The sequence below is a fragment of the Galeopterus variegatus genome, unplaced genomic scaffold (assembly GCF_000696425.1).
Source record: "Galeopterus variegatus unplaced genomic scaffold, G_variegatus-3.0.2 Scaffold1104, whole genome shotgun sequence".
In the NCBI taxonomy this organism is placed as follows: Eukaryota; Metazoa; Chordata; class Mammalia; order Dermoptera; family Cynocephalidae; genus Galeopterus; species Galeopterus variegatus.
The window spans coordinates 4270-11562 of record NW_007727215.1 but is presented as its reverse complement, the minus strand read 5'-3'; the positions used below and the strand labels follow the sequence as shown (position 1 = coordinate 11562).

The following is a 7293-nucleotide window of genomic DNA, read 5'->3' as shown; positions in this document are numbered from 1 at the left end:
TTGACAAAATAAAAATTTAACGAAAAAAAAAAATAGCTGCGGGGATTCAGAGGTCCATGAAATAAGATGAGGGAAAGGAAAAGCTTCAGGGGAAAGATTGCATTGGAGCGCTGGTAGGATTCCACTGCAACAGATGGTAGGGGGACAGCAGGCTACTCCTGAGTCCTTACCACGACCCCTCTCTCCCAGCTCAGATCTTTGCTTGGGTTTTCAGAACTTTAAGGCTAAGTGTAAACTCCTGGTTGAGATGAACAATTTTACTTAATCTCTTCCTCTTGCAGCAGTAGATTTTTTTGTTTGTTTTAACAAAGTGATGTGTGGGATTTTTTTTATTAAACTCAAAACTCCTGTACTGATTATCTTTCATACCATTTACTAATTACTATTTTTCTACAAATTCTTTTTAAAAATATATCTGCAATGGGTAAATATATAAAACATCCATTTTTGTTTGGATTTCCAACTTCCATGTACCCCTTACAGTTATGACAGTATTTAATCTTTGCTTAAGTGACATAGGCATAGTGTGAACTACGATGTAGTCTGGCACCTTACCAATTTTCTCCACACCAAAACACATTCTCTCAAAATGTTTAAAATTTATGTTGTGGCCACTCTCAATGGGCAGGTTTCCCTAGAGTCCATTTCTGCTAAATCCTTGTCTTTTATTCCTTCTAGTGATCTTTGCGGTGTGAATTAAGTCCTTATTTTAATGTTGGTAATACAGCACATTTTGAAAACAATCTTTCATAAATATTATTGTTATAGCATGTTAACTTCATACACCTTGATATTTCATCTTATTTATTCAACCAGCGCTGGAACTAGGGTGAGGTAAGTTAAGGTGAAATATTTAAGGAGGCACTCAATATCGGGACTGAGCAAATGTCAGCCCTACATTTGCCCAAGCCTGAGAGTGAGTGCCTCCTTAAACAGTGTGCCCTGGGCACCAGCCTTGCCTCACCCTTGTCTTGGTCCTGTATTTAACAAATGTTTATTAGACACCTAACACATGCTGCACAATGGCAATCAATGACACAGCCAAGGATCTGAATGACAGATGATTTTCCAGGCACTGCCTGCCAACTGGCTGATTCAAGTGTCGCTCCCCTCCCCTTTTTCTCTGCTGCATTCCATTTTCAGCAGAGTGGCCATGGGAACCAGTTCTGGTCAAAGAGACCCAAAGGAAAGTACTGAGAGCTCTGGGATAGCTCTCCCATCTCTTTCATCTTTCTCTTGCCTTGAGTGAGAATATGATGTCTAGAGCAGTTGCAGCCTCTATGCAATTATGAGGAAAGAGCCAAGGGAATTACAGCCATACCAACCTATAGCCCTAGCATCACTGATCAATGTCAAAAACTTCCTGACTCCACACTCCTGTCATGTTAGAAACATGTCCTTTTATATTATTTGTTTAACCCATTGTTGGTCAGGTCTTCTGTTACTTGCAGCCAAATGTATTCCTAACTGATATGATTGGCAAAAGCTTGTTCCTGCAGTGTTTAGAATGAACCTAGATATTGACCTTTACCTAGGTAAAATAACTAGCAATGCTGTATGAGGAGAGACTTAGCTCCCCCTGAGAATTAAGAGGAGAGAGAAAGTCATTCCATTATAACCTCTTCTCTCAATAGAATTTCATCATCAATTAGCAGCAACTCCAGCACTTGACTATGAAAGAGAGTGAGAAAAACTGTTTAGCATGATATTCAAGGACTCATGTAACTAACACAATGTGGTGAAAACCAAGGTTTAATAAAGCCCAGAGGCCCCAGGTTTACAGAGTCCTTGTCCACTGGGAATGTCAGTGGCAGGAACTCTCTTAATAGCACCTCCTTGCTGTCTCTTTCACCATCTAGCTCTTCCCCTCTGCTGTGCCTTGAGTCTCTGGGGTTTTTACCAGGAAATTAATTGCGGTCTATTCTGAGTCAGGTGAGTCTGCCAGAAGCAAGATCTTAAATAAACAGAGTAAGAATATATCTAAACTATACAAAGGTAAGCAAAGATTTAGCTGGATTTGTGTATAAAAAGCTAAATAAATATATAAATAAAGGGCCGACCCCGTGGCGCACTCGGGAGGGTGCAGCGCTGGGAGCGCAGGAGCGCTCCTGCCACGGGTTCGGATCCTATATAGGGATGACTGGTGTGCTCACAGCGCTCACTGGGTGAGTGCGGTTTGGTCGGTCTCAAAAAAAAAAAAAAAAAAAGGACAAAAAGTATATAAATAAAACCAAAACAAAAGAAAACTAAAGCTTTTGTTTCCAAAATCCCTGGTTTCAATGACTATGCTGTTAGAACCAACCAGGTAATTTCTGAATATTCCCTCTTTCAGGTGCCATGAAGCCTTGACCTCAGGCAGTAATTTCAAACCCACTGCAAGGACAGGGCCCCACTAGTACATTTTCCAATACCCTTTCAGATGCAGGTAAAACCACACCTCTGGCTAACATTTGCCCTTTTGCAGCCACTAATCAGCAAAATCACTTACTTAGTAACTATTTACTGTCACTTAGAATGCTTCTCTTGAAGTCACTTGACTAATGTTTATTTTATAGCCACTTAGAAATCCAGCCAATTATTTGCATCCTAGATGCTCTTAACTTATACTTGCAGAAAGCCAAGAAGTGTTAATAAATAGAAATTCAATGTCATAGTGCCAACATCAGTGTAGGTTTGCATGTCATTTATGAATTGTGTTCAGCTGCTTATAACAGAAACAGGCCATTGTCTCTGAAAATGATAGAGGTTTAGTTTCCTCTCATGTAAAAGAAGTCTGAAGAAAGACACAACCATCACAATAATTTGTTGAACTTGCAAAAGGAGAGAACAGAACTGAGGCCACCAGAGGTGGAAAAGGGGGAGGAGGGCTAGCAAGAAATTGGTAAAGAGCCTCAAAAAGATAATTACATTGTGAAATGTTGAATATACTAATTATCCTGATTTGAGCATCCCATATTGCACACAGGTATTGATATTCAACTCTGTACCCCATAGATATGTACAATCATGTTTCAATTAAAAAAGAGAGTGAGCAAATGAGTACAAGGGTTAATGTTGTTAAGAGCCAGGGTTCACACTGTGAACACACTGTGGAAGAAGGGACATATAATTGGGGAATGAAGGAAGGCAAGGAAGAACCCTGTGTGAATGGATTGAATTAAAGATATTGGTATAAATTCATGATTTCTAAAATATGAATACATAAATGCATGCATATGTGTATATGTATATTGCTATGGGTTGAATGTGCCCCCCAAAAGTTTGTGTATTGGAAACTTGATCCTTACTGTTAACAGTGATAAGAGGTAGAAAAATCTGATTATGGTATTTGAAACATGAGGCCTTTAAGAGGTGATTAGTTTGTGAGGACTGTGCCCTTGTGAATATGTTGATCCATTCATGAAATAATGGGGTAATGGTTTAATTGGTTGTCATGGGCATGATTCTGATGGCTTTATAAAGAAAGCAAGTGAAAAGGTTAGGCCTCTCACTCTTGTAATTCTTGCAATGTGATACACTCTGTCACTGCAGAGAGTTACCACCAAGAAGGAGGCCCACACGAGATGTGCCCCCTGGACCATGGACTTCCCGGCCTCTGAAATAAATTCTGTTTCTTTGTAAATGACCCAGTCTCAGGTATTCTGCTATAAGGAACAGAAATGGGCTAAAACAGATACGTATGTCTCTCTATATATTTATGTGTATGTATATTTGTATGTATGTCTGCGCATATGCATGTATGCATGCATATATTTCTGAACTCTGTTCACTGCGAAAAAAAAAAAGTCTGAAGGCAATTCAAGTTGTCATCAATGTCCCAAGACACTACTATCTTTCTACCCTCTCATGTTTTATTTTTCTCAAAGTTGCCTGGAGGTACATAAGAACCATAGCAGCTCCAGCCAACATGCACATTCCAAGCAGCAGAAAAGAAAAGGAGACAAAAGGCAAGAAGAATGCACTTCCAAGTAAATCGGTCCCCTTTAAACTGGTTCCCAGAAGACTCGCCCAAGTCCTTCCACTTAAAGCTCACTGGCCACTCATGTAAAGGCAGCTAGAAAACCTAATTTTTGGCTGCGTACTTCATCACCCCCCAGGTCCTGTTTAAACAGAAAAGGAAACTGGCTATTGAGCAGACAACTTGCAGTTTCTGCCACCACAGGCAGAAGAAATAGAGTCATTCAGAACGTAAGAATGTAAACACATTCAGATCAGCTTATTTCTTATTCTTATTTCTTTATTTCTATATGATGCTGATCAGATTATTCTTCCAATCTTCTCAGAGGCTAATTCAAACCTTTGCCGTTGTCCTCCATACCTTGTGTTGAAAGTCACAGACGAAACGAGCCACCAGATAGGAACAAACTCACACCACCGTCCTCCAAATCTGTAAAGGTACCGATCTCTGAGACCATCCTGACTTTGTCCTCCCTCACCCTGCGGGAGTGCTGAACTTCCACCCATTGAAGGATAACCTCTTCCCCTGCAACCCCTTGGGCCCCAACCCCCCTCGGGTCCTCATGTACACCCTTTTCCTTCTCCCAACCAGCTCCTCCCTTTAGTTCGTGTATCCACTGTGGCCCTGCAATCCTGGACTCCCTCTAGCTATCACTTGTCAAAGTCAAACTCCTTGAAAGAGTCTCCAGTTTTCCCATTTTTGCATGCTGGTCTCCATTTGTCACACCAATGAACATACTCTCAGTAAGTCTTTGCTAACCTGATTGCCAACTTCGACCATTATTCTTAGTCTCTAGTTCACTCCTCCCAACAGCAGACACTATGGACCATTCTTCCTTTTGAAACTCCTTTCTCTCAGGGTCTATGAATCTTGTTTTCTCTGTCTCTCCTCCTTCCTCATGGGTCTGTTCTATTTTGATTCTTCCTTGTCTTTTGCCTGCTTCTGAAAAGCTTCTGTTTCCCAGGCTTCAGTTTTTCATTCTCTTCTCACTCTCCCTGCTCTCCCATGGCGACCTCGACCACGTCCACTGACACAGTGATGACTCTCAAATCTTTACTCCAAGCCACTCACTCTCCTGAGCTTCAGAGCCAGATTTCAAAATTTCCCACAAAATATGTACACTCAGATGACCTACAGACATTTCAAGTTTAATGTTCTAGAACCAAACTCATGATCTTTCCTCCTTATTCCTTGCGTCAAGAAACAGCACCACCTGTTACCTGGACCATTAACTGAACATGATCCTAGACTCCTCCTCACCCTCTACATCCAATCACCAGCTGAGTCTCATAGAGTCGCACTCCCTTGACACGTCCTGCATCTCTGTTCCCTCCCTTCTGTTGCCATGGATACTGACTCAGTCTAGGACCTGGTCACCTCTCATTTCCACCTTGGAACTGTCTCCCCCTCCAATCCTTCCCTCAGACATCTGTCAGAACAATTTCTATAAAATAGAAACCTCAACTTCACACTCGACTTTGAAACCCTTTGGTGGCTCCCCATTGTCTACAGGTAAAGTGAACAATCTCAGCATTGGATGCATGCACTGGCCCTTTCTATGTCCGCAGCCTTGTTTCTACTAATTCCCCACCCCCTCAAAAACCATTCTGTATCTGTACTCACTCGCATTTCCCAAACACACCAGGGCGTCCCGTATCTCTGTGCCTTTGTACATGCAGTTGCACTTTCAGAAACATCTTCCCTCCCTTTTTGGCCTAGAAAACTCCTACCCATCCTTGGGTAATCATTACATTAAAGCCTCATGTAACCATCCCACCAGAGCAAAACAGCTTGCATCTTGTTCTGTATATCCCTGTGAAAAGCAAAACAGCATCCACTTTGCACCATGATGTAATTCTTTGTTTTCAGAACTGCATCCTTGCTAAACTATAAGGTCCTTAAGAGCAAGGGCTGTGTCCTTTGTGTTTCTTACCATCATATCATCATCACTTAGCATGATGCTATGAGATTGCGATTAGAATTGACAATTGCTATAGTTATTAAATAATTCCTATCAGAATACAAAGACAAATGAATGCCTGCAATTTAAATCTCAATATTTAAAGCTCATAATAACAAAATGAAAACATTTCTGTAGGTTTAAGATTTTGTGGAAGAAATAAGAGCTCTATAAACAGGAAAGAATTTTATCATTTAGTATGGTTTACACTGAAGTCAAGGGGGTGGACACCTGGGTAAATGGTGTTGCCATTGACTAAGGTCCATCCCAACTTATGATTAATCAAATCAATTCTGATACAATTTTGAACAAGCTGTGTCCGTACACTTTAACAACAATTCTGATTTTTATTCTGATTCTAAGTCACCAGTTCAGCTGGGTATGGCAGAAATGGCACAACCCTTGAATATCAGAAAAAGCAAGGTCTGAATGAAAGTTCGATCTTTTCCTTGCTTTGTGACAGAGACGTCGAACCTCCCTGAAGTTCAGTTTTATCAGTGATCATCAGGGTAGCTGTGGCAGTTCACCCAAACATGTCACACTCGAGCACCCAGTCCATAGTGATGCTCAATAATGTTTATTTCCTCCCTCCTTATCAAATAAAATTTATTTTTCTACATTTTTATCTGAGCATCTCTTTGCAAAAATTACAAAAGCCTCTCCCATTACCAAACTCTTCTTCCATGGACTGACAGCCTAGTGATAGCTTCTCCAGCCGAAGAACTCTCATCAACTTTTAGGTTTTCTTTTTAAAGAGAAACATCTATTGTCTCCTTTTCGTAGCTAAATCAAAACAAAAGTGATCAACTCAGAAGAATAGATAAAAACACTGATTTACCTTAAATGCTAACCCGTTGCCACCAGTTGCTTCGAACTGAAACTATGGACGCTCTCTCCCGCACCTGGGAAAACCGGTCCCCTCCCACGCCTTCTCCTCCCTCTTGCCTTTCGTCCTCAGATGTCCTGGTCCACCCTCTCAGTGCTAATTGGATGGCCTGGGATCACTGCTGCACACTCACAGCCTGGTTGGCTCAGCTTATTGTCAATCCCTATTCTGGCCCTGCCTTTTCTCAAGTTTACACTCCTGTTGCCTAGGAATCCTGGTGACAGTGCAAGCCCAAGCTGTTTGCCCTGGGAGAGAAGCCAGATGGAGTTTTGCTGGCATTTGTTTGGTTTCTAGAACAGCACCAAAATATGCCCCCTGTGTTTTATAAGGTCGTATTCAGCAAATTGTCTTACTTCTTTCAGGTGGCCCTTCTGCCTTTCTTTTGTCTCCAGAAGGTTTACTGCTAGGGTGCCTTATTACCAGGTGAGACATAAAACCACAGGCAGGCGTAACTAGAGGAGCATGCAGGTGTAATTAGAGGTGATTCGG

The 7293-nt window shown here is 41.4% G+C and overlaps 1 protein-coding gene across 2 annotated transcripts in view; it reads right to left on the bottom strand.

Moving 5' to 3' along the window:
• Positions 1 to 6990, bottom strand: part of CAPSL (calcyphosine-like) — a 28989-nt gene extending 21999 nt beyond the window's left edge. Inside the window, exon 1 of one of the 2 annotated variants that reach the window (XM_008574786.1) lies at positions 6864 to 6990. The gene's annotated coding sequence lies outside the window, so the exon portion shown is untranslated. The other variant, XM_008574787.1, reaches the window with a different exon arrangement.
• Between the last annotated feature and the right edge of the window lie 303 nt (positions 6991 to 7293).